We start from the raw sequence: 7,297 nt of genomic DNA, 5'->3' as shown, positions 1-7,297 counted from the left end.
TGTTTGCGGACCGGTAGAAAAATTCTGCGGACCGGCGTTTGGGAAACACTGATCTAGATAATCTGTAGATATAATAATAAAACACGATTAAATATGCAACTATTATTTTTTTAGTTTGAATTTGTTGTCTACTAATGATAAAATTTAAATGTCCGTTTGCGATTTCTAACTATTTGTCTTTGGCATGCCATAAGGCTCAATGACAATAATGTGGATAAACATCTAAGGCTTTGAGAAAATCACATACTTGTATAATATATTGTGACCCCACCGAATGGAAACCGGAGCCCCTGGATGAAAGGCCGGTGCTATACGCACTGGACTAAGAGGACAGCCCTGTCCATTTCCATGGTACTAGACTCAAAAGGTTATGATTGGGATTTCTCGTCTCGAGAATATATTTTTCAGAAAATTTGAGATTCTCATTTATGGTAATCTAGCTAGAGAATACGAGAATTTTTTCCCAAGCGTGTCAGAGTGGCATCTGCCATATTTGTAATCAGCGCAAAAACTGAGCCAGAATACAGAAAGAGATTAATATAAGTATGTAAGTATGAACAAGTATGTAATACGGATGTTTTCGAATACATTTACATTACAACACTAGATAACGATTTCAGAGTATTTTTGAGGCTTTTTAGGCTTGAATTGGTAACTATATAAATTATAAATTAATATTCGCCCTGTTGATATTGGTAGCATTGATATCTCGCTTCGGTTACTTACGCATCTAGATATAATATATAGGCAGGGCTTTTTTTTGAAAAATAAAGGTGCCGGTACGCACTTATTGCCAATTTTGTTAAGTGCTAAAGAAAATTATGTTCAAATATTATTTAAAGGAACTTTTACTATGCCACGAAGCGGACGAAAAATTAAACAAACAAACATTAATACACATAAACAAATAAAGTTGTAAAAAATTAAATTGTAAATACGTCATCATATATTTGAATAAACGTATATAGTGATTTCCATGGCCCCCACATACTGAAACGGTCCTCCAGTCCAGGATCTTTGGCGGGGCCCCTACCTATCACTAAATTTAAAGGTAGTATGACGCTATATAGTAGCGTTTTTCAAATGCTGTTCGAGGTAAAATTAAGAGAATTCAGTTTATTAGCAATCATTAACTAAAAAATACAATTACACAACCACATATTTTTATGTTCAGTCCAATTCTCGTCTGGCAAATTGTCTCGATTCCTTTTATTAGTGTTAGAGTCTATGGCCGAATGTCTTCCACTGAGTAACCACCGATCAACGCATTTTGATAGGATCGAAAAGTGTCAAAGGTGGTCCGACGAGTTTGATGAACAAAAGTACCGAAACTGGGTCTTCAACGAAGCTCTTAATGGGGTAATAATAATTAGATACATTTGCGAAAATTCGCGTTCACATTCACTTGAAGAAATGGTAATAGAATTCAATGCATATTTCAAACGAGATAATTTTTCAGGATATGTTTTTTCATATGAGATGATTCAGGAAAATTAACTTGTACTATGTAAGCGCGAACATTGTTTCGTCTAATTGCTTTTGAAATATTAAAAATACCGTTAAAAAAGGTGCCGGAACGCCGTTCCACCGCGTTACATTACAAAAAAAGCCCTGTATATAGGTATGACATCCCCATTTTATGGCAGCACCCAAACGTATACATTCCAATCCCCGCTGTCGATCCTAATGCTGAGTCGTCGAAAATTTTGGGTTTACTATTACGTACCCCCAGATTGATCCAAATAGTTTATTCGCCCATTTGAACAGTGTTATTCAGATTCAGTATTTTCCTTCCATCCGAAAGATTAAAACCTGTTTTTAGTCGATATTCCTCTCCCGTACACGGGTGGTATAATGAGGGAAATGATACATTGTTACTTACATTGATACTTAATTTTAGCTGTGTTAATAAATCAGTGCTCATCCTGAACAATCCCCTCAACAAAAACATTCTACCCCATTCTCTCCTCGATTTTTCACCGTATTCGTCCGCAAGGCGGTTTGTTCGTATTTACTGTGATTTGCGTTTTTAAGTGATTGTTTGTTATAACAACTTCGTTTAAGCTTGTAACGCTAGTATAATGCGATCCTATCTCAGTGCGGCCCATGCCAATACATCTCACAGCGCAAGTCAACTTTTGCTACATGAACAGACCGCGGTAAAAATGACTTGGTACCTACTTGGAGGCCGTCCACATATGACGTCACACGATTTTGGTTATTTCACGTGTGACGTCACATTTTTGACACCCCCTACTAAACGTTAAATAACAGATGTTTTTAAATATTCCCCATTTAAATCCCCGATCCCCAATAATGTGTTTTCAGATTTTTTTATAGTTTTTATTTACTTTGTGATGTAAAATTTTCTCTTACCCCCCCCCCTTCCCCTTCGTCATAAATCATCACATTATATCACACCCTCCCCCCTAGAGTATGACGTCATATTTGGACGGCCCCTTGGTGGTTTAACTGAATTTGAATTTTCAAAAATTAAGAGAGAATTTTCTTTTTTAAAAGAACGACCGATTTCTTTTGGAAACAAAATTATGGCAACCCTTCTTCAACAGGAAATTTTTGCAATTCACCACTCTCGATAAGACAAACGTATATTGCTATCGGCACCATGCAAAGGTTACACTGGTTACAGCTTAGTTTAGATTTTTTCTGTGACATTTTTGACCGCTAAAATGTCAATCATTATTCGACTTACACAAAACGAGCTGTAAATGAAATTTTAAAACTGTCACCATGATTAAAAATAGCCTCACGTCGCGTCTGCGGTCTAGCGTTTAAAAATTCTCAAAACAAAAGACCGGATATTTTCTCGGTTTTCGATGTAAATTTATGTACAAATCGTGTGTTCGCAAAAGTACGAGATTGAATTCAATTCACGTTAAGTACGTGACTTTAATTACAATTTTAATATCGAACATGACGCACTTCATTTTGGGGAAAACATTGTACCAATACTATTAAAACCTCATGAGTTATAATATAATATACATAATACTCGTACGAAGACTTGGCACGAATATAATATAATTTGGAAAATGTTTTATAACTGCAAAAATGATTTTGGTTGCCACCGTAATCTGGGAATTAATACTATTGCCATTGTTATGTTTTCTGAAACGGAAATCCTTACCAATGGGCATCAATCTTTCACGTGGTCCAGTGGAAGGTGTATGTCGGTAATAAAGGCTCGACGACATTGAGCGAGCTTACACGCGAATTTACTGTTAGTAAACTCACCCAGTGTAATCATCTACTAGCTAACTAGCAGATTGTAAACAATCTACGAGAAAAAAATTGAAAGCCGGGCTACTTTACTCGCTACTAGCTGGCGTGTGGGGTTGTTAGCTAGTAAACTAGCCGTGTGTCATCATGGTTGCTAGTGAATTAGCTGCGAGTACGAGCAAAGTAAAGAAACAATACATGGTTTCAACTCACATGCTTGTAGGCTACTGAGCGAGTGGAAAGTTTTGTGTGTTATCATCACTATCGCACTAGCTGACTCACCCGCTTTTAAACTTGCCTGCCAGCAGCTTGTAAACTCGATCAATATAATTGAGGCTTAAGGCTCGATAGATGTTATTCTTTAGTGATGTTTAATCGTCATGGTCTCGAAGTACAATAATTATAAAAGGGAAAGAACTCAGGAGAGTTCGATCCGCAATGAAACAACTTGGAGAGTAGTAGAGCTGAGTAAAGAACAAGTTAAATGGTCCGAGTTGAATGATATTAGAATCATTAAATTTATAGTACGAGTATTATAATACGAGTAATATGAAATAGTAAGTAAGTTATATTGGTGACGCTTAGTTCATGTTCACGGGTTTTTTAATCTGTGTATAGTAACACAGCTAGATAGGGTGGATAAATAGGGGTTGATCAATAAAATAATATTGAGTAGGTAGGTAGGTACGTTGAAATAATCGAAAACACACCGATCGAATATTCTTTACAATGGTACTTACATAATTATTTGTAACTTAGGGTGTCGATGTATTAAAGAAAAGCATGGGCTTGAAATGATCGGAGCGCACGTTCCGGTTCATGAAATCCCCGAAATAATCGTTCCGTCTCATGGAAAAAATATTTTGATCGTTTAAGCTAGATAGGCCATATAACAAAAAATCGAAATTTAATTTCAGTAAAATTATCAAGCGCTCTGGTTCGTAAAAAAATCCATTTCGAGCGCTGAGAAAAGACAATTTATTGTCTTTTATCATAGAGAGGGGGGTTATGGATACATAACACCATATTAATACTAATAAATAGGTAGTGACAACTACTTTTATGACAGCACCCATATGTACGCATTTGTAGAAATTAAGTAGGTATTAAACGTAAAGCATCATGCCAAGTAAAGTAAATAAGTACAAATATCTCAAAAGAAATCGAGTGAGCTAAGTAGACCCAAGTTTGTGAATTTGTACAACAATGTTCTCTTTAACTCATTCTTACGCAAGTGGAGTATAACATTATGTAGGTACAAGGTACTCATTGCAAACCCTGAACAACGAATGTACAAGATTCCAAAAATATTTAAGTATTTAATTATGAAACGTTATTATAAATATATACGATATTATTGTATTTCATGCTGTTTTTAAAATGAATACAAATTACCGCTCAATCTCTATATATCTCTATATATATAAAAATCTCGTGTCACGATGTTTGTGGTCGAACTCCTCCGAAATGGCTCGACCGATTTTTATGATTTTTTTTATGTATATTTTTTAGGTATGAGAATAGGTCAACAAGTATATTTCATACCGCTAGGTGATTAGGGTATCTCTATCCAGAAAAATTTTCTTTTATTTTTTTGACAATTTTTTTTTTTTGTATTTTTTTTATTATTTGGCATAAAAAATACCTATAACCCCAAATTTTCACTTTCCTACCCCCACCCTCCCATTTTTTAATCGCGATTTTATTATTTTTGTATGAACAAATTTAACCGTCGTTCGTATTTCAAACAGAACGAAATTATTTATGTTGTTGAATGAGAGATGGCGCTACGTCCGAGAAGAATTCAAGAGAAGCGTCGCGTCATTTTGACATTTCATTCGGCATATCACAACGCAGTGCGTGCAAAATTTTGTACGATTTATTTTAATTTATCTATTTTTATGTGCGTGTATTACAGTGCACAATGCCAGCAAGACGCAAGGGAGGCCATTTGGGCCGTCGAACGAATAAAGCAATAAACATGCGAAATAGTAGAGCAGAAAGAACAGACGAACAAATCCAACAAGATAACAAAAACGTGCGTGTAAGCATGTCGCAATTGCGTGCATCTCAATCACAAGAGGCACGAGCTGAACGAAATCAACAACGACAATTGGAACGGAGCCAAGCGCGCCGGTTTGTAATTAACACACGCAGAGCAAATGACCGACAACGCCAACAAGTACATTGAACATTTACATCCGCTTCGTTCCTTCGTCTCGCATTCGAGTACGAGCCAGATATTGAATATTCCGATCATCCGAAAGTGCTGATTGGTGCTATGGACAAAGAATGTCCCCATTGTCATGCGCTCAAATTCAAACATGAGTCAGCCGGGATGTGTTGCGCATCAGGAAAAGTGCAACTACCAGAAATTGAGATACCACCAGAACCATTGAACGGCTTGCTCATCGGCACGGTTCCAGATTCAAACCTGTTCCTGAACTCCATTCGCACATTCAATTCATGCTTCCAAATGACTTCGTCCGGAGCAACAGAAATAGTTCACAATACTGCGGCAAATGGTCAACAATTCTATTCTACATTCAAAATCAAAGGCCAAGTATACCACAAAGTAGGCTCATTGCTGCCAATGACAAACGAACCACATACATTTTTACAAATCTACTTCATGGGCGCGACGGTGAGGACATCAATCATGTGGATGCACGTTGCGGCTACAATAGCCTCAATTCGCCTAATGCCAGGCGCATCGTCGGCGAACTGGACGCCCTGTTGAATGAGCACAATGAATTATTGAAATTCTTCAAAGCACACATGCACGAATTGCAAAGTGACAATCACGCTATTGTCATCAATTCTGATAAAACACCAGCTGGAGAGCACGTACGTCGATTCAATGCGACTGTTGTTGACGACATTGCTGGAATCATGGTTGGCGACCGCACATCGACGCGAGAAATCGTGATTCGAAGAAGAAACAATAATCTGGAGTTCATCGCTGACACACACCGTTCATACGACGCTCTCCAATATCCGCTAATTTTCTGGAAGGGACAAGACGGATATTGCATAAACATTAAACAACGAGATCCTGTCACAGGTAATTCATTCATTATGAACATCATTACTCATTTTGAATTGAGATAATGAATGGTTGATGTTTTTTTGTTTTTATCGGCGGTCATCGTCTACAGCGCTCTATTCCTCTTTCTGTCATAGATCCCATCCCCACACACTTACGATACATTCCTTATTTTTTATTTAACAACCAAAATATTCACTAGAAACAGCGCTCGAAATGGAAAAATTTACGAACCGGAGAGCGCTCGACAGTTTTCTGAAGATTTTTACATAGTAAAGTTATCAAAGTTTATGTGTTTTTTTCATAAAAATAAGTGTTAGATTTTCTATTATGGCCTATCCAGCTCAGATGGTCAAATTATCTATTCCACGAGACGGAGCGAAAATTTTACCGATTTCACAAATAGGAACGGCGCTCCGGTGCGTTCCGGTTCATTTCGAGCCCTGACTAGAAATAATTTATATGGCAGAACAACGTTTGCCGGGTCAGCTAGTATATATATATATAAATCTCGTGTCACGATGTTTGTGGTCGCACTCCTCCGAAATGGCTCGACCGACTTTTATGAATTTTTTTATATATATATTTGTTAGGTATGAGAATAGGTCAACAAGTATATTTTATACAGCTAGATGGTTAGGGTATCTCTATCCAGAAAAAATTTTCTTTTATTTTGTTGAAAATTTCTTTTTGTATTTTTTTTATTATTTTGCATCAAAAAATACCTATAACTCCAAATTTTCACCCTCCCCCCCCACAGTCCCATTTTTTAATCGCGGTTTTATTATTTTTGTATGAACAAATTTAACTGTCGTTCGTATTTCAAACAGAACGAAATATGTTGTTGAATGACAGATGCGCTACGTCCGAGAAGAATTCAAGAGAAGCGTCACGTCACTTTGACATTTCATTCGGCATATCACAACGCAGTGCGTGAAAAATTTTGTACGATTTATTTAAATTTATCTATTTTTGTGTGCGTGAATTACAGTGCACAATGCCAGCAAGACG

This window comes from Rhyacophila brunnea, unplaced genomic scaffold, assembly GCF_057557595.1.
Source record: "Rhyacophila brunnea isolate RB1 unplaced genomic scaffold, BYU_Rbru_1.0 scaffold_8, whole genome shotgun sequence".
In the NCBI taxonomy this organism is placed as follows: Eukaryota; Metazoa; Arthropoda; class Insecta; order Trichoptera; family Rhyacophilidae; genus Rhyacophila; species Rhyacophila brunnea.
This window is presented reverse-complemented; position numbering follows the sequence as displayed.